A 21,263-nucleotide genomic window follows, 5' to 3' on the forward strand; every position below is an offset into this window, starting at 1 on the left:
TCCCAATTAAAACAATAATATAGCCCATATTCAGATGGCAACAATGGACTCTTGATTCCTCTCAGATAAGCACATTTGATTTGTAATCAAATTGAATACCTTAACCCTTTGCACTCGCTTGCTTTTTTCTCGATTCCTGCTACCGACGCTGAGTCACACTCGACATCCGAGTGCAAAAGGTTAAACTTTGCAAGCTCTCTGAATGCTACCTCAACTGAGTTTCCTTCCAACTATGGAAAATGAAACTCTTGGATGAATACTGAGCATGCAAAGCATATGACACAACATGGTGAAGAATAATACATCTTGTTGGAAAGCTGTTTATTTATTGAAAATAAAATTCTATACTTATAGAATATACATATCGTGGAGTGAAAGTAAAATCCATACCGGTTTTCAAGACCAAACATGGACTTAAAAAAGGTTTATACTTGTGATGGGTTTTCCTTCTCACTCTCCTCTGATGCCTCAGGGTCTTGATGGGAAAGTGAAGGTCACTAAACCATTACTTCACTGAGGCTGTGTTCTCTGGCTGCTGCCGCCACCTGGCCCTTGCCTCTGGTGTACATTATTAAAGAGACAACTCCATGACTGTCTCCAAGTACTTCATAACCAGTAAAAAAGGATAAATCTTTGAATTAAAGGCTTAACTCAATAATGAAAAGGAAGAAAAGAGGAAAGATACTGTGAAGAAAGTAATTGCTGCTATGACTGTGGGGAAGGATGTTAGCACTCTCTTTCCAGATGTAGTGAACTGTATGCAGACTGACAACCTGGAACTAAAGAAGCTTGTGTATCTCTACTTGATGAACTATGCCGACAGGCAGCCAGACATGGCCAACCTGGATGTCTATAGCTTTGTGAAGGACTGTGAAGATCCCAATCCTCTAACTCAGGCTTTGGCAGTCAGAACCATGGGGTGCATCAGGTGGACAAGATTATAGAATATCTCCGTGAGTCTCTCCACAAGTGCTTGAAGGATAAAGATACCTGTGTTCAGAAAACTGTAGCAATCTGCCTGGCAACATGCCATGATATCAATGCTCAAATGGTGGAAGATTGGGGATTTACGAATTCTCTGCAGGATCTCGTAGCAGATTCAAATTCAAGGGTGGCTAATGCTGTAGCAATGTTATCTGAAATCAGTGAATCACACCCACACAGCAACTTATTCGATCTGAGCCCACAGAACATTAGTAAGGTGCTGACAGCCCTGAATGAGTGCTCTGAATGGGACCAGATTTTCATTCTGCACTGCCTGTCCAATTACAATTCTAAAGAATAACCAGGAGGCTCAGAGCATCTGTGAGTGGGTAACTCCCTGGCTATCTCATACCAACTCAGCTGTGGGGCTTTCACAGTAAAATTCCTAATGAAATGTATGGAGTTGTTACCCAAGTACTCTATTATAGTATGTTGCTGAAGAAGTTGGCCCCTCCACTTGTCACTTTGCTGTCTGGGGAGCCAGAGGTGCAGTACATCGCCCTGAAGAACATCAACCTAATTGTCCAAAAAATGCCTGAAATTTTAAAGCAGGAAATCAAAGTCTTCTTTGTGAAGTATAATGATCCCATTTATGTTACACCAGAGAAGTTTGACATCACGATTCTTTTGGAATCCCAAGCTAAAATTGTTCAGATTCTGGTGTAACTGAAGGATATGTCCAAAATTTGGTGTTGACTTTGTTTGCAAAGCTGTTTGGGCCATTGGACATTGTGCCATCAAGGTGGAACAATATGCAGAACATTGTATAAGCAAATTGCTTGATCTTTTCAAGACCAAAGTAAATTATGTGGCCCAAGAGGTGATTGTTTTAATCAGTGACATCTTCTGCAAGTATCCCAACTAGTATGAAAGTATCATTGTCACTGTTGTGAGAACTTGGACTCGTTGGATGATCCAGATGATCGAGCAGCTATGATTTGGATTGTGGGAGAATATGCTGAATGAATTGACAATGCAGATGAGTTACTAGAGCGTTCTCTGGAGGGTGCTCATGACGAAAGCACCCAGGTTGCAGCTCACTCTGCTTACTGCCATAGTGAAGCTATTTCTCAAGAAACCATCAGAAGCACAGGAACTGGTCTTGATTTTGGCAACTCAGGATTCTGATAATCCTGATCTATGAGACAGGGGCTACATTTATTGGAAGTTTCTCTCAATGGACTCTGTCACAGCCAAAGAAGTAGTATTGTCTGAGAAGCCAAGGATCTCTGAGGATACAGATCTCATTGAGCCAACTCTGCTGGATGAGCTAATCTGCCACAGTGGTTCTCTGCCTCTTTGTGCCACAAGCCTCCCAATGCTTTTGTGGAAGGAAATCATGAATCTATCACAAACACTTGCCAATACATCATGGGAGCACTGATGCAGGTGACAGTCCTGTTGGCACCACCACTACCCCCAACCTGGAACAGCGTCAGGTTATTCCCTCTCAAGGTGACCTTCTGGGAGACCCTTTGAACCTTGACCTTGGTTCCCCAGTCAATGTGACACAGGCGTCCGCCATGCAGATGGGAGCAATGGATCTCTTGGGAGGAGAACTAGATATTCCGCTTGGCAGTGAGCTTGGCGGAAGCATTGGAGGAAGTCCAACAGTGGGACAATCCTTCCTGCCATTATCAGTGCCCACAACTATTGCTCCTTCACCCACTTTTGCTGTGGTCAGTAGTGGTCTGAATGATTTTTTTGAATTCTGTACAGGGATAGGCATACACATGGTGGATATGTGGCTCCTAAGGCTGTCTGCAGTAAAGGCTAAATGCTTAGAGATTTCTGGAATATTTATTCATCATCAGGGGCACATCTATATAGACTTGAACTTCACCAACAAAGCTCTGCCGCACATGACAGAATTTGCAATCCAGGTTAATAAGAACAGCTTTGGTGTCATCCCCAGAACTCCTCTGGCCATACACCACCGATGCCAAACCAGAGCATTGATGTCTCCCTGAATCTCAACATCTTGGGCCCAGTCATGAAGATGGAACCTCTGAAAAACCTGCAGGTGGCTGTGGAAAACAGGATTGACATCTTCTACTTCAGCTGCCTCATCCCACTCAATGTGCTTTTTGTAGAAGATGGCAAAATGGAGCACCAGGTCTTTCTTGCAACATGGAAGGATTTCTGCAGTGAAAAGGACCTTCTGTTTCAGATGAAGGAATGCCATTTAAATGCTGACACGGTTTCCAGCAAGTTGCAAACAACATTTATACTATTGCTGAGAGGAATGTGGAAGGACACGGCATGCTGTCCCAACCTCTGAAGCTCACAAATGGCCTTTGGATCTTGGCTGAGCTATGTATCCAGTCAGGAAACCCCAATTATATGCTGTCACTGAGGTGTAGAGCTCCCGAAGTCTCTCAGTATGTCTATCAGGTCTCTGAAAGCATTTTGAAAAACTAATAGATTATTCCTGTGCCCTCAGGCCACCGTGTGATCAGTACAAGCCAGGAACTCTTAACTGGAAGAAATCGTATTGCCGTGTAGAATCTGAACCTAAGCACACTGAGGCCACCCACCACTGTAGTGACTAGTCAAACTTGTGCTAAATCAGGGCACAGCCTGCTGGATAGTTTTATCTTTCTGTGAACATTTGTTAACCATTGCTTCAGTCATTCCCACCTCTTGCCTCCTGGTGTCTGTCCTAACTTGGGGGCTTCTCCGTACTGTGCCAATGGCTGGAATTTTTTTTTTAATATAACTTGATATTTTGATATTGAGAGCTCATTTCAAAAGCATAAAAAGACCAAAAATATGAAAGGAAAAATATCTGGGGGGGGGGGGAAAAGTTTAAGAAGCCACAAGTAACAATCTCCAAGGTTTATTTTTTAATAGAAAAATATAAAGGTAAGTGTAGTTATCCACACACACATTCTTAATTTAATATTTATTCCTGAGAGACCCAACTGAATGCCATGTCTTCCTCTTGACAATGCACAGATTCACATTCTGTTTCAAGAGGGAAATGGCATAATGAAAGAACATGTGTTGAGATCAGATCTGGCTTCAAATCTGCATACCATTATTTGATATCTTATATATTTATTTAACTTGTAGGCTTATTTCTTTGTCCTTTAAATGGGGACAGAAATCCTCTATTTCATGTTGTTATAAGAACAGTGAGAAAATGTATACATTGTAAAGCAAATGGTTGTTGCTACACTTAAGGTGGCCATCATCATACTATCTGTTCTCCCTTTTCTAAGTGGACTAGAATTCTATTAATAATAGTTGATGGTACATTATTCATCTTGGTATCTTTAAGATATAATAGTTTACATATTGTTCATGTTCAATACAGTCTGATTTAATTTTTATCAAGCCACTTGCAGTTTCACCTTGTATTGAAGATTTTTTTATATGATTTATGAGAAGACAGGCGATGCTTTAATTGTTTTTATGTGTGCTCATGCTTAGCAGACTCTTTTGGTCATCCTGGGTACGTGATGAATATTTTTTGAACTTCTTTCTTCAAACAGTTCCACTTCTAATTTAAAATGGGAAAAGTGCAGTGGAGCTGTATGACAAGAGAAATTCAGCAAGCATTCATCTCGTGCTCAAGATAATCAAAACAGTATGCTTAGTGCATGGACACATAAAGACAATTAAGGCATAAGTCTTATTCCTCACCCTCACTCTTATCCAAAACCCATTCCAAATTCAAGCTGTATCAAGTTTTTGTTTTTTTCTCTCGCAATGTCTCTTGCATCCATTTCTCTTTTTCTGACTGCTTACTTCCTGAGAATAAGATTTTTATAATTATTGTTAATTTATTTTTACTCCTTACTCTTTTTCCATTGCACTTACATATCAATCTTAACTTGCTTTATATGATTAAATATATTTAGTTCACTAAGACATTATAAAGTAAAGATCATCACAGAAGGTAAACAAGTAGTGCAGAATTTAAAAAATAGAGATAAAAGGGCAGTTTTTTCAAAGTGGAGGGCAGTTCATGTGCAAATGAAATAGTTTAAACAAGAAGACAATAGGCTACTGTTTTCAGAGCTATTTCAATATACATTTTCATCAAGTCTCTTGTACACAAACTCTACCCATATATACTGCTGTTACTCACTTCCCATTTGTTTGAATTACATGTCACTGTTCTCTCCAAGAATCTCATGGTCTTTTAAGCTGCTCTCTCTCCATATTCTTCAGCAGGGCTGCCTCTTCTGATAAGCCCTGAAGCAAACTTCTTTTATTTCTTAGGGTGACTATGAATTGCCTACCATTAGCACTTCCTACACTCTTCCTTAATACAAATGTACTGGTTTGGAGTAGCAATATACTGAGTTCAAAATACTTTTGTGATTCTCATTTAGGTATAGTAGGTCAAAATAATTTTGTGAATCTCTTTAGTTAGGTATAGTCATATAACTATTTTGGTCAATGAAGTATATTTTAGGGTTATTTAAAAAAAAACATTTTGTTTTCTTACGTTGACGCTTCCTATTTCTACTTTATTTTTTTCTGTCTAGAATGTATGTATGTATGAAACAGGAGTGCAGTGTTCTCATAACTATGAACTAGCAAATGTGAGCGTGAAAGCCAACACTAGCAGATTCAGTGAAAACAAGTAGTTCAAGGAAACAAGCTAAGTCTTGGAAGGCAGTGTTTAACAATGGCAAAAACCCCTGGAGTTTTCACCACTGGATTTCTGGTTCTGTGAGAAAATAAGCCTTTTTAAATACTGTTATATCATTGTGGTATTATGTTTATCTTGCTAAACACATTCTTAAATAACACTTTTTTGGTTGCCTTATCTTCTCATTCTGTATTTTCCCCCCAAATTATCTCTACATAACTGCCATTTTCCAATAACACATACATCTGTAGTTTCACTTGGTCCCATTCCTGAGGTCCCAGATGATCTATTCAGATCTGTACTGAATTTTGTTTCCTGTATTTACTTAATCATTTGAAAGTCAATAGCTTTATTCATAGACTCATTGTATTTTCCTCAAATTTGATCATTCTCCTTCCTATGCTCATAGGCATTACCATTCAATCAATCACTGAATAAATCAAATCTAGAAGTCAGCCAAGACTCCTTTCATTTCTTAATTTGTTCAAATGATCAAGTCTTGTCACCTCCTAAACAGCTCTCAAATTTAATTTCTTATCAACAACATACAGAACTCTGTTCCTTTATATTTCTTTCCTCATATCACTTGGTTATTGATGGCATACATTTACATCTTTATACATTGTGTGCCTCTAAAACATAAACTAAGATTTTATTTACTTTTAATTTTATTTTATTGCTTAAAGTATTACAAATAGTAATACATATGTCTCCTTTTTCTCCCCATCTACTTTACCCCAGCCTCCCCCACCCCTAACCCAGCACATGCCCTCACCCTCCCCTAACTCCCCCCACCACGAGTTTCTTGCATCCATTGGTTATGCTTATATGTAGGCATACAAGTCCTTTGGTTGATCTCTTACCTCCCCCTCCCCAGCCTTCCTGCTGCAGTTTGACAGTCTGTTCTATGCTTCTTTGCCTCTGTGTCTACTTTTTTGTTCTTCAGTTTATAATGTTCTTTATATTCCACAAATGAGTGAGATCATGTGATATTTTTCTTTCACTGACTGGCTTATTTCGCTTAGCATAATGCTCTCCAGTTCCATCCATGCTGTTGCAAGTGGTAAGAATTCCTTCTTTTTTTATAGCAGCGTAGTATTCCATGTGTAGATGTACCACAGTTTTCTGATCCACTCATCTGCTGACGGGCACCTAGGCTATTTCCAAAACTTAGCTATTGTAAATTGTGCTGCTATGAACATAGGGGTGCATATATCTTTTCTGATTGGTGTTTCTGTTTTCTTGGGATATATTCCTAGAAGTGGGAATACTGGGTCAAATGGCAGTCCCATTTTTAATTCTTTGAGGAAACGCCATACTGTTTTCCACAGTGGCTGCACCAGTCTGCATTCCCCTCAGCAGTGCAAGAGGGTTCCTTTGTCTCCACATCCTCTGTAGCACTTGTCATTTGTTTATTTGTTGATGATAGCCATTCTGACAGGTGTGAGATGGTATCTCGTTGTTTTGATTTGCATCTCTTGGATGATTGGTGGCTTTGAGCATGTTTTCATATGTCTCTTGGCTTTCTGTATGCCCTCTTTCAAAAAGTGTCTATTTAGGTCCTTTGTCCATTTTTTGATTGGATCATTTATCTTCCTTTTGTTAAGTTGTATGAGTTCTCTGTAAATTTTGGAGATTAAACCCTTATCTGAAATATCATGGGCAAATATGTTCTACCATGCAGTGGGCTTTCTTGTTGTTTTATTTATGGTTTCTTTTGCTGTGCAAAAGCTTTTTATTTTGATGTAGTCCCATTTGTTTATTTTCTCCTTAGCCTCCATTGCCCTAGGAGCTGTGTCAGTAAAGATATTGCTATGACATATGTCTGCTATATTGCTGCCTATGGAGTCTTATATAATTGGTCTTACATTTAAGTCCTTTAGCCATTTTGTGTTTGTTTTTGTGTGTGGTTTAAGTTGGTGATCTAGTTTCATTTTTTTTGCATGTATCTGACCCAATTTCCCAGCACCATTTATTGAAGAGACTATCTTGACTCCATTGTATGCTTTTGCCTCCTTTGTCAAATATTAATTGAGCATAATGGCTTGTGCTGATTTCAGGGTTCTCTGTTCTGTTCCACTGGTCTATATGTCTATTCTTATGCCAGTACCAGGCAGTTTTGAGAACAGTGGCTTTGTAGTATAGGTTGATATCTGGTATTGTGATCCCTCCAACTATGTTCTTCTTTCTCAAGATTGCTGCAGCTATTGGGGTCTTTTTTTATTCCGTATTAATTTTTGGAGAGTTTGTTCTAGGTCTTTGAAGTATGCCATTGGTTTTTAATGGGGATTGCACTGAATCTATAGATTGCTTTGGGTAGTATGGACATTTTAATGATGTTGATTCTACCAATCCATGAACATGGTATATTCTTCCATTTGTTCATGTCTTCCTCTATCTATTTTTTTAGCATCCTGATATTTTCTGAGTACAGGTCCTTTATCTCCTTGATTAAATTTATTCCTAGGTACTTTAAATTTTTTGTTGCAATGGTAAATGGATTGCTTTTTTAGCTTCTCTTTCTTTGAGTTCATTATTGGTACATAAAAAAGCAATAGACTTCTGGGTGTTAATTTTGTATCCTGCTACATTGCCGAATCCATTTATTAAGTCTAGTAGTTTTTTGATAGAGTCTTTGGGGTTTTCTATGTACAATATTAAGTCATCTGTAAATAAGGACAGTTTTACTTCTTCTTTTCCAATTTGGATACCTTTTATTTCTTCTTCTTGTCTGATCGCAATAACTAGTACTTCCAGTACTATGTCGAACAGGAGTGGTGAGAGTGGGCATCCCTGTCTCGTTCCTGTTCTTAGGGAAAATGGTTTTAGATTTTGCCCACTGAGTATGATGTTGGCTGTGGGTTTGTCATATATGGCTTTTATTATGTTGAGGTATGATCCTTCTATTCCCACCTTGCTGAGAGTTTTTATCAAGAAAGGTTGTTGGATCTTGTCAAATACTTTTTCTGCATCAAGGGATATGACTATATGGTTTCTATCTCTCAGTTTGTTTATGTGGTGTATCACATTTATTGATTTGAGGATATTGTACCATCCTTGCATCCCATGAATAAATCCCACTTGGTCATGGTGTATGATCTTCCTAATGTAATGCTGGATTTGATTTGCTAGAATTTTGGCATCTATGTTCATGAGAGATATTGGCCTGTAATTCTCTTACTTTGTATTGTCTTTATCTGGTTTTGGGATTAGGGTAATGCTGGCTTTCTAGAAAGAGTTAGAAGTGTTCCTTCGTGTTGAATTTTTTTGATTAGTCTGAGGAATATAGGTTTTATTTCTTCTTTGAATATCTGATAAAACTCCACTGTGAAGCCATCTGGTCCAGGGCTTTTGTTTGTTGGAAGTTTTTTGATTACTGCTTCAATTTCCTCCATAGATATCGGCCTACTCAGATTTTTTTATTCCTCCTGGTTGAGTTTTGGAAAGTCATATTTTTCTAGGAATATATCCATTTCTTCTAGGTTGACCCGTTTGTTGGAATAGAATTGCTCATAGTATTTTTTTTTTTTTATGATTCTTTGTATTTCTGTGGGGTCTGTTGTTATTTTGCCTCTTTCGTTTCTGATTTTGTTAATTTGGGTCCTCTCTCTTTGCTTCTTGGTGAGCCTGGCTAGAGGTTCATCAATCCTGTTTATCCTTTCAAAGAACCAGCTCTTGGTTTCATTGATCTTTTATATTGTGTTTTTTGTTATTGTTGTTGTTGTATATTTGGTCTCTTTGTCATTTATTTCCGCTCTGATCTTTATTATTTCCTTCCTTCTGCTCACTCTGGGCTTTTCTCTTTTTAATTCTTCAATTTACAGAGTGAGATGGTTTATTACCAGTTTTTCTTGTTTTTTGAGGTAGGCCTGTAATGCTATGAACTTCCCTCTCAAGACTGCTTTCACTGTGTCCCAAATATTTTGGATTGTTGTGTTTTCATTGTCATTTATTTCCAGGATGTTTTTTATTTCTTTGATCTCTTTGGTAACCCACTCATTTTTTAATAGTATGCTATTCAGCCTCCAAGTGTTTGAATTTTTGTGATTGTTTTTATTGTAGTTGTTTTCTAATTTTATGCCATTGTGATATGAGATGATGCTTGATATGATTTCAGTCTTCTTGAATTTGGAGAGACTTTGCCTATGTCCCAATATGTGGTCTATCTTTGAAAATGTCCCATGTGCACTTGAGAAAAATGTATATTCTGTAGTTTTGGGGTAGAATGTTTTAAAGATGTTGATTAAATCCATTTGATCTAGTGAGTCATTTAGGATTGCTGTTTCTTTTCTAATTTTTTTGTCTAGAGGATTTATCCAGTGATGTTAATGGGGTATTAAAGTCTCCTACTGTGATTGTATTGCTGTCAATCTCTCTCCTGATATCTTCCAGAAGTTATTTTTATTTATTTATTCATTTATTCATTTATTCATTTATTTATTTATTTATTTATTTATTTATTTATTTATTTATTTATTTTTATGTATTTGGGTGCTCCTGCATTGGGTGCATATATGTTTGCCACAGTTACATCCTCTTGTTGTATCAATCCTTTTAGAATTATGAAGTGGCCTTCCTTATCTCTTTTTATGGTCCTCACTTTGATATAAGTATTGCTGCCCCAGCTTTTTTCTTTCATTTTTATTTGTCTGATAGATATTTTTCCATACCTTCACTTTCAGTCTGTGTGATTCCCTTTTTTCTGAGGTGGGTCTCCTGTAGATAGCATATATATGGGTCATGTTTTCTTATCCATTCATTCACTTGATGTCTTTTGATTGGAGCATTTAATCCATTTACATTTAATGTTATTATTGACAAGTAGAAGCCCGATGCACGAAGATTCATGCAGAATGGGCCTTCCTTCTCCTGGCTCCCGGCACTGCCTTCACTCTGGCCAGAGCCGCCTTTCCGCTCCAGCCTGGAGCCGCCTTTCCATCTTCCCAAGCTGCCCAGAGGCCCGGAGCGGTGGAAATGTCCGCCCCGCCCCCAGCCGCTTGTTGCCCGTGTATACAAATTAACCTGCCATCTTTGTTGGGTTAATTTGCATGCTCACTCCTGATTGGCTGGTGGGCATCATGAAGGTACGGTCAATTAGCATGTTACTCTTTTATTAGGTAGATAGTACTTGTTTGTAGCCATTTCTATGCTTTATGCTTGTGTTTCTTCCTCCCTTTCTATTTCTTCTTTTTACAACATTCCTTTTAGCATTTCTTACATTGCTGGCTTGGTAGTGATAAACTCCCTTAGGCCCTTTCTGTCTGTGAAGCTCCAGATTTCATCTTCAATATTGAATGATAGCCTTGCTGGGTATATTATTTTTTGATTCAGTCCCTTGCTTTGCATCACTTTGCATATTTCATTCTTTCTCTTCTTCTTGGTGTGTTTCTGTTGAGAAATCATTTGATAATCTGATGGGGTATCCTTTGTAGGTAAATCTCTGACTTTCTCTTAAAGCCTTTAAGATTCTCTCTTTGTCGTTGATATTTACCAGTGTAATCATGACGTGTCTTGGTGTGGGTCTTTTGGGATTCATCTTGCTTGGGACTCTCTGTATTTGTGTGACTTTTTTTCTTCCCCATATCAGGGAAGTTTTCTGTCATTATTCCTTCAAATAGATTATCTAATTATTGCTGCTCTTCTTGTCCTTCTGGCACCCCTATTATACATATGTTACTTCATTTTGTGTTGTCCCAAACCTCCCTTAGGCTCTCCTCCCACTTTTTAATTTTTTTTTTTTTAAATTGGTGTTCAGATTGGGCTTGTTTCTCTACCTTATCTTCTAACTCACTAATTCAGTCCTCCGCTTTTTCTAGTCTACTGTTGAAACCTTCCATAGTGTTTTTGATTGTAGCTATATAACTTTTGATTTCTTCCTGATTTTTGCATAGGTTGTTAATTTTCTCATTCATCTGGTTTATGAGCTGTATGACCATTACTCTGAATTATTTTTCTGTCATATTGCATGCCTCAGTTTCACTTATTTCCTTTCTTGGTGATTCCTCTTTTATTTCCTCTGTGGATTATTTTGTTGTCTCCCCAGTCTAATTATCACCCAAAGGTCCAAATGCCAAGTTGCACGGGCCTGAGCTGTGTGCAGTGGGAGCATCGCGCCACCCGAGTGTCACTGAAGAGCTCTTACACCAAGACATGTGGCGGCTGTGGGTTGGTGGGAGCCACACACCCTAAAAATCAGAGTTACCAGTGCTCAGTGTGGCCTCATGTGTGCACCTAGAATCAGAGTCCCCTAGCATGCACCAGGAGTCAGAGACCCCGTATGCACGTGCTGAGAATTGAGTATCAGAGTCTTTGTTGCTTGGTGCGGCCTCAGGCCATGAATCAGGGTCCCTGTGTGCTCATGTGCCGGGAATTGAAGTCACAGGCACTCAGTGTGCATGCACTGAGAATCAGGATCCGTGTGCACTGAGAGTCAAGTCATTGATGCTCAGTGCTGCCTCTCACACAGAGAATCAGGGTCCCTGGTCTGCTTGGGGGTCAGGTTGCACAGCTGCCCTGTGTCGGGGGGAGACCCACTCCTGCACTGCAAGAAACAAACTCCCCATGTCCGCATGCCCAGAGTCAAAGTCGGGCAGCGCAGCCACCCTGTGTCGGTGGGAGGCCCAATCCTGTGCCACAGGAAACAGACTCCTGTGTGAATGCACCCAGAGTCAAATTTCAGTTGCACAGCCGCCCTGTGTCAGCAGGAAGCCTGCTCATGCGGAGAGGGTCTGGCAGGTCCTATGCCACTGTAGCGGGTCGGCATGGAGGGGGATGGGCTCCGTGACTCACAGTAATTTTCGGCCAGGATGTCTGGAGTCTTGGTCTCCATGGGTCTGCAGGTCTTTGTCCCAAGTGGTTGTAGGGTCGCGGCTTGCATCTGAAACCAGATTGGGTGGTGGTGAGGTTAGGGTCCTAGTCACAAGCAGTCCTGTTCTTCAAGATGGCTTGGTCTCTGTACCCATGCTGGCTGCCCCGGAGTGTCCGCAGTGGCAGCAGAGTTTCGCAGTTCAAGACTGCCCGATCTGGCAGCCCCCTCTCCCGGAAGACCTGCAGGATCTAACTGTCCCTAGCTCACAGATACACACATCTACACATTCTTCTATTGCTCCCTCACTCTCTCACACATTCTCCCTCCCTGCCTTCTTGCCAGTCGCCATCTTCCAAGCCCCCTAAACTAAGATTTTAAATATTTTAGTCTCTTAAGTTATGTAGAGAACAAAATTTGGAGTTACAAATCGAAGTCACAGTAATAATCACATTTTCACTAACTTTTTTTTTGGTTGGTTTAAATGTGTCAGTCTCTTAAATCATATAGAGAACATTTAATGCAGTTCTAAATCATTATTACAATAATATAAGATTTTATAAATGAAAATGTATTTACTTTATTTGAGATCATTATTTCTTTATATGGCTTTGAGTTACTGTCTAATGTCCTCTTATTTCATCTTGCAGGACTCCCTTGAGCATTTCTTTTTTTTTTAAATATATTTTATTGATTTTTTTACAGAGAGGAAGAGAGAGGGATAGAGAGTCAGAAACATCGATGAGAGAGAAACATCGATCAGCTGCCTCTTGCAGACCCCCTACTGGGGATGTGCCCGCAACCAAGGTACATGCCCTTGACCGGAATCAAACCTGGGACCTTTCAGTCTGCAGGCCGACGGTCTATCCACTGAGCCAAACCGGCTTTGGCGCTTGAGCATTTCTTATAGGGCAGGTCTAGAGATAACAAACTCCCTCAACTTTTGTTTACCAGGGATTAGAGCTTAATTTTTTTTATCACTCTGATAGGACAGTTTTGCTGTTTATAGGATTCTTGGTTGATAGATTTTTTTTTTTAGCATTTTGACTCTATGCCCCCTAACATTTCTGATGATAAATCTGTTGATAATGTTATTAAAGATCCCTTGTATGTCACAATTTGTTTTGTTTTTTTGCAACTTTCAATATTCTGTCTCTTGAAAGGCTGATTATAAGGTACATTAGTGTGGGCCTCTTTGAGTTCATCTTGGAGGTTTTTGTGCTTCTTGGATATTTATATTGATGTCTTTCATCACATTTGGGAAAATTTCAGGCATTATTTCTTCAAAAATTTTCTCTCTGGCTCTTATCTTTTTGGGACTCTCATGATGTGTATATAGTCTTCTTGATGGTGGTCTTACAAGTCCCTTAGACTCTGTTCACTTTTTTTTTTTCAAATATATTTTATTGATTGATTTTTTACAGAGAGGAAGGGAGAAGGAGAGGGAGAAGAAGAGGGAGAGGGATAGAGTTAGAAACATCGATGAGAGAGAAACATCAATCAGCTGCCTCCTACACACTTTCTACTGGGGATGTGCCCGCAACCAAGGTACATGCCCTTGACTGGAATCAAACCTGGGACCCTTCAGTACACAGGCCGACACTCTATCCACTGAGCCAAACCGGTTAGGGCTGTTCAGTTTTTTCCCCCCACTTTTTTTTCTGTTCCTCAGACTCATTAATTCCACTGTCTGATCTTCAAGGTTTTGACTGCCTGCTCAATTTGCCTTTAAATTCCTATGTATGTGTTGTTGTTTTTAATTTTATTTATTGTTCTTTTCAGCTCCAGAATGTCTTTTTGTTTTCATTTTAGGTTTTCTATTTATTGATATTCCATTTGTTCACAAATTAATTTTTTTTTTACTTTTTTCTTTTCATTTTTTTTTAATTCTTTGAGCATCTTTAAGACAGTTGTTTTAAAGTCTCTGTCTACCATATCTGCCATTAGATCCTCTTCAATAATAATTTTAAATTTTTCCTTTGAATGGGCCATACTTTTCTGTTTCTTTGTATGCCTTGTGATCTTTTTTGTTAAACGCTGGACATTTAAATCTAATATTATGGTAACTATGGAAATCAGACTCTTTCTCTACCCCAGGTTTTATTTAAAAAACAAAACCTGTTTTTATTTTTATTACTATAGAGTATCTCTGTGCTGAGAATCATTAAGGAGACATCTGGGCATGCACAATCACTTCCTATATATGTAGTTGCTTTAATGCCCTGATCCTGAAAAATGAAATAAAATGAAAGAGAAAACATGGGGTCTATCCCTGTAGGTAGGAATTGCATAAATGGAGGGAGGTGCAACAATAATGTCTGTCCATTTCTTTAACTGCACCCCTGTGATCAAAAGCAGCAATCAGAGCAGAGACCCCTGATATTTTAAGGACAGGATATTTTGTTCTCATTCATCCTCCAGTAAACTCTGCACTAGCTGTCCCATGAACACAGCTGCCAAACCACATGAATGGGACGGGGAATAGATAGCTGAATAGACACTTTACTAAGTAAATGAAATAGACCAAAATTAATTGCAATTTACTGTCAAAATTTCCCCCTAAAAGTTGCAAATCTTCAACAGCCTCCAGAGTTCCAAATAATTCTATCAAACAGATTCTACCAGTGGAATCTTGTCCAAATGTGTAGTCAGACTCTTGGTGCTGCATCACCTGCCATCTTCCAGAAGCCTTTTCTAGATCTTTCTTTAACTTTGACAGTTTTTCTTGGTTGGTAAGACCCATTTAAAATCATTTTCATGTATCATAGGAATATACACTTGAAACTTATATAATCTTATAAGCCAATGTAACCCGAATGCATTTAATTTTTAAAAATTAAAAGAAGAAAATAGTTTCTGAGTGTGAAGTATCTAAATATTGATTAATAAATCACATGATTACTGTGATCTCATACTATGAGATATTTTTATTAAATGACAATCTTCATGTAAGACTAATGCATTTATGTAAATATTACAGACTAGGCCATCTATTCACTCTTAGGTTGTACAGCTCACCATTTATAAATAGTAATTGTGAAACTTGGAAACTATATTGTGGCTTTGACCACAAATAATACTACCTTGGGACCCTAAAACTACCTTGGAACCCAATATCATTGAGAATATTTTCTTGTTAGAACAATGGCAGAAAGAAAAGTAAACCAATACAAACAAAAATGTAAAACAAATAACAAAATTGTGACTGTATCTGGGATATCTCAGTTTGGGAATTTAGATGAGATGTTATCTGATGATGTTAGATTAGTGTTTTCCATGAATATGTTCCTGATACTGACATTTTAGGCAGAACAGTATTCCAAGGTGGGGGACAACCCTATTTATGGTAAGTATATTTGACATTTCACCCAATTCCCAAGAGCAAATTATGTCCTCAGTAATTTTGACGTCACAAGAGCCTCCTGCATGTTCAGACACCTCCCTAAGTTGAGGACCACTTAATGAAAGAGGATGGTGGTTAGGGTAATTTAAAAAAAAAAAGAAGGCTTTGTTCTAGAAGTAATCAAGAACATATCTGGGAAGAATTGAGGGATGCCCCCAAATTAGGTAAACTTCATAGGAGATTTCAGCTTTTAGAACCAATCAAGCATATGTTTAAAACAATAAAAGGCACATCTTTAAAAATATTTCTAGATAAAATTTCTTAAAATAATTCTAGAAGGAAATGGGTTTCATAGTTACTAGGTTAAGGAAGTCAATGATAATTCAAAGAGATGCAAAAGAATAAGAAAGAAAGATCTCAGGGGAAGCCTGAAATAAATAAACCAGAGAAAATTAAGATGCAAAAAACTTGACATATACTTTGTTAAGTTGCAGAAAGAAGATGAATAATAAAGCCAATTGAGGAACCACTGTTTGAAGATTGGGACAACTGTGGAATAGGATTACATAAAATATGGACAGCTTAAAATACTAAAAGCATTATTGGGTGAGTTTCAAGGTGACTCAATTGTTGAAATGCAGAGGTTGCTTGTGCTGTGGGAAAAATGCTCAAGAAATTTATGGAATTTGAAATCTAAGAAAAGTGATAGGAGCATTATATAAAACTAAAGGGGAAACAGGCAAGACCACAATTTATAAAAATAAATTGAGGGCTATATATTGGCATGAGGAAACTTCCTCTAGATGGAATAACTCCATTCAGGAGAGGTAAGATGTTTTTGAACAGCTCATTAGAACTAAAACATAGGAGCTGTAACTGAAATGCAGAAACAACTTTCAAACGTTAAAATAGCCCATCACCCAGACATAGAGTATAAAAAATTGTGGCCTGTGTTTATCTTAGTAATTCTGATCTGGCTTTTACTAAGAGAAGGTCACATTTGCCATAACAGTGTGCACATTTCTATAAAAACATGGGGAAAAACTGTGTTTACAATTTATATATGATGTGTGTTGCTTGTTGGTGCTTCAGTAGTTAACTAATCTGAACATAATTTAAACCAATTCTGCTCAAAATGAAGACTCCCAGATAATGCAAAACTCAAATTTTAAATTATTTACTTTTGCCAATTCTGTATAATTAAATTTGAAGATATATCTGAGAACGATTAATTTATGGATTAATAAATAGAAGTTAAGAATACGAGCATGCCCAAAGTTTCTAAATGAAGAGCATGCATATAAATCAGAGGTACCCTAGAGATGAACATTCCTTCCTGAGGAGAGGAATAATAAAGTTGATGGGATTCAGAGACTTTGACAAACTGAAGATAGCCATGAATGTTTGAATGGGATCAGAGCACTATTGAGGGAGAAATAACTAAGATTATACACATTATAAAAGCTATGAATGTGACCCAGCTCAGTAATCAGTTGGTTGGAGTGTCATCCCACACATAAAACAGGCTACAGGTTCGATTCTTGGACAGGGCACATACCTAGGTTATGGGTTCCATCCCCAGTCAGGGAGGCAACTGATTGATGTTTCTCTCTCTCTAGAATCAATAAAAACATATCCTCAGGTGAGGATTTAATAAAAAAAGCTATGAATTTTTCCAAAAGAATTATAAATTATCAGGAAAAAATCAATTTTTAGAACTGAGATTTCAACTGGGATAATAGACAAACTTGAGACACAGAGCAAACCAGTTCTATGGTCCTGACACTTTGCTAGGCCTGGGTGTCTATCAGATAAACACAGGGAACAGCAAAGTAGTAAAAAAAAACAATGAGATTTCATTATTGGTACTGGGGCTGTACTTTCCAAGATTAAAGGTATCCTTCCTAAGATTAAAATATTTGAGAGATTGTAAAATCTGAGCCTATCTAATTCAAAGAGGCAACTTACATTTGAATGGGGAGAAAGTATGTCTATGAGGTCCTCCTGGTCTAATAATTTTTAAGAGTCTTATTAAATTAAGAATCATCATAAAATTGAACAAAAGACAAATTGATAGAGGCTGAATCATGTCATGCCCATCTCTTGTATATTATTAATACCCTGGGAAGTTATGAGAGATTTCAGATGCATATCCTGTAAAGAAATAGATGTCTGGACCTACTATTTAGGTGGTTGGTCAGCTTGCATCTTGGTGGAACTGCTAGGAAGCCCTCCAGTGAACCATAAATAGTAGAATATACCATAAAAATCAATAATTGAAGTGGATATACAGGAAAAGGATGCCTTCACACTATATATTAGCTCAATCTGTCTGTACAAACACCAAATGGGACTTTAGAGATGCATGTTCAATTTAAGGTAGGATAATCATATATCCCAGTTTGAGACTCTCTTGTCTTGTTTCTGTATGCCTATTAAGACAGCTATGTTTCATTCTTAGAAGGGTTTCTTTTTGGAACCTTTGACTTAATTCCCTATGCTATAGGGAATTTAAACTAAATATCAAATCCAATTGTTTTTATGATGATAGCCAGAGATTAAAATGGGAAATTTTTATAAGCAGAAAAGTCCTTGGGAAAAGAACATAGATTTAGCAAAATAAATTTTGGTCTATACCCCTGAAAGATATGGCAGTACAAAACTGCATTTGGGGACATTTATACAGTGGATATGATTGATATTCTGTTCTCCACGTTTTTTGGTGCATGTCAGGAAATTTCAATAAGTGTATATAATGAAGGCCAGCAAGGATTTTAAAAAATGGTAGAATCATCTTATTAATATTCCTATTAGAGGATACATATAACAGCCCTCTGTGGTAGAAGAAAGTTCTAAAAAATAATCAACCATATCAGATCTGTTGGGAAAGAAATGGGTGTCAGGCATGCAGGCTTCAGCAGAGAGGGGGTCGGGGATTCCATGGAGCTGTAGTCCCAATGGCAGATCCTAGAGAGATGGACACTTCCTTGTCTGTGTCCGCCTGGTGCATCTTCTGTGGTGAAGTGAGGGCAGGCATGGGGAATAAAGGAGAACTTTGGAAACTCAGGGACCACACAGGTGATTTTTGAAGCGATAGGGAGAGGATGAAAAGGGTTTCTCTGTCACCTCTGAAAACCCTTGATGGTGGAGCTTTTGGCCCAGGTCTTTGAGTCCTTCTGACGCAGCCCGACTCACAGCTGAGGTATCAGAGATTGAGGAAATGGGGAGATTTCATTCATGTAAAGCTAATTAAAGAAAGAAGGCTAAACAACCCAAACCAAAGATATACCAAAGGAGAAGCCTGGAAGGAAAAGGAAGAGGAGATGCCAGTATGAGAGGACAGGAATAACCAGAAAGTAAAGTGGGCTCGTCACCCTAAGTGGGGCTCACTCTCCCCACACTTCCCAAGTTAGCTACTTTGCCAAGTCCAGAGTCTGAGATTACCTGAAGCACAGCTGTCAGACCAACCAAAGCAGGATGCTAGGAATGCAGGGCTAACAGATGGCCAGCTTCCAGACAATCAAGTCTAGGGGATGGTATTTTCTCCTACACCCACCAGCCAGAGTGACTTCACTGCCTGAGAGTATATGGTGGAAGGATTCTGACAGCAACACTTTCTTTCAAAAACCAGATTGCAGAAAATTAATGATGATGAGGAGCTGATTAGTACAGTGTTTTCCCACTTCAGGGAAACCTGATTGAAATAATGAAAACAAAAAGAAACTTCTGTTCAGGGTGAAGACGCTGAAGGAAAGGTGGTGCAGTTGAATTAGTCCCACACAAATCAGGAGACACAAGTTCAAGTCCACCTTTGCCACTTACTGGCAACAACATGCAGTCCCTCAAACTGTATGGCTCTCAAATTTCTTGACTGTTAAATGGCATTAATACGATATGCCTTATAGGTTGTGAATATTTAATAAATAACAAAAGATTTTGAATAAAAAAAATTAACTCACTTCTGGACGGAAAAGCGTAGATCAGGATAAAGCCAATTTAATTAGGTTAATGGTGAAATATGTTTTTACTGGACTCTGCCAATAATTTAAACATAACATAATGAAATAGCCCTGCCTAAAGACCCAGGTTGCATATAATACCCACTAAGACTAAACAGTCCATCGCAGAATAATGGCAGCTTTCTTGGGCAAGTGTGTCTACTTTTCAGGACCAAAATTCACTCAGATTGGACAAGCATCCCGGTGTTTATTCCTATAGGTTCAGAGGAGATAACAGGTCTGGCCTTCAGAATTTTAGAGTAAGATACCTCCTTTTATAGTTTTATTAATAACAAAATTAATATTTTGGCTTCTTTTACATCTATATCTGAGTTGGTTCCGAGTTTAGGAGGGAAAATGAGCTTAATATACCCTCTTGAATTCCAACATCAGTCCATGCTTTTCATATCCTGAACTCTAGAATATTTGTCATTGCAGCCATAGTACATAGTACAGGCCTTGGAACAATGCATTTATTTTAGTGCATTTAATTACTTTAATTTCTTTTAATAATTATAATAGCTTTGTGAGCAAAGTATGAAAAACCTGTTTTCAAAAAAGTGTGGCTATAGAGGTGAAATGATGGAGACTCAAACTAATGCCTGATTCCAAATTTTATCTCTCTTCCTCGTTTCAGGCTTCCTATCCACAAGGAGAGGTTGCAAGTTAATGAACTTGTTATTTTGTTGAATAACCTGACAATGACGTAGTGATTCAAGATAAACTAAACAGACAAGGTGAGGAGCATTTTGGAAAGTCTTAAAACTAGATTAAGAAGTCTGAAGTTATGTTGGTAAGTTATTGAGAGCCATTGAAAAAAAATTTGAGGACACTCGAGATTAATTGTACAGGAAAATAGTAAATTGGAAGGAGGTAGACTGAAGCTTAGAGACAATTTGGGAGGCTGGTGCACTGTTCTGGTGTATGGGGCTATAGCAGCCTCAATTAGGTTGAGGGCAATGAAAATAGACAATCATGGGAATTTTAGTCAAATGTTTTAAAAATTAAGAAGTATTACTATTAGTTTGGATTTACACTCTGTCTTTGTTACCCAGAAGTCCATCCAAGTAATTACACAATCCCAGATTATTCATAAAACACTCAGCTGAGGCCAGAAAGTGCTCCATTGACTCACTATAAATCTGTGAGCAGAACGATGGAGTACTGTTATTTTTCAAAAGCAAACTCAATGTTCCTACATCGAAAGTGCTGTCAAGGTTATAGTTTAACAGCAGTTTAAAAATTAAATTTACATCAACCATTAATCTTCCTCCTTAGGCGCCACTTTGGTTTTGCTATTCCTCTGCTGGAAAGCCTTCTAATGATCCCCATTATCTGATTCCATAATAAATTCATCATAATGTGGGCCCAGGCAAGCTTTTTATCCCTATCAGTGCTATCCCCCTCAATATAAAATCCACATATTTAAGAAAAAAATAAAGGATCAACATATAAGATTCCCATTTTTATTTCCATCTCTAAGTGAATCTGCTCAGGTTTGACATTGTGTGTCCTTGGGAAATTTCT

General features: G+C 38.1%; 1 pseudogene across 1 annotated transcript; it reads left to right on the plus strand.

Moving 5' to 3' along the window:
* The first annotated feature begins 587 nt into the window (after nt 1–587).
* On the plus strand, nt 588–3,405 carry LOC307101952 (AP-1 complex subunit beta-1-like; annotated as a pseudogene). Its single transcript has one exon. The product of its transcript is annotated as an AP-1 complex subunit beta-1-like (transcript).
* Nucleotides 3,406–21,263: the final 17,858 nt, after the last annotated feature.

Source organism: Cnephaeus nilssonii (genome assembly GCF_951640355.1).
Source record: "Cnephaeus nilssonii genome assembly, chromosome: 6".
NCBI classification, from domain to species: Eukaryota; Metazoa; Chordata; class Mammalia; order Chiroptera; family Vespertilionidae; genus Cnephaeus; species Cnephaeus nilssonii.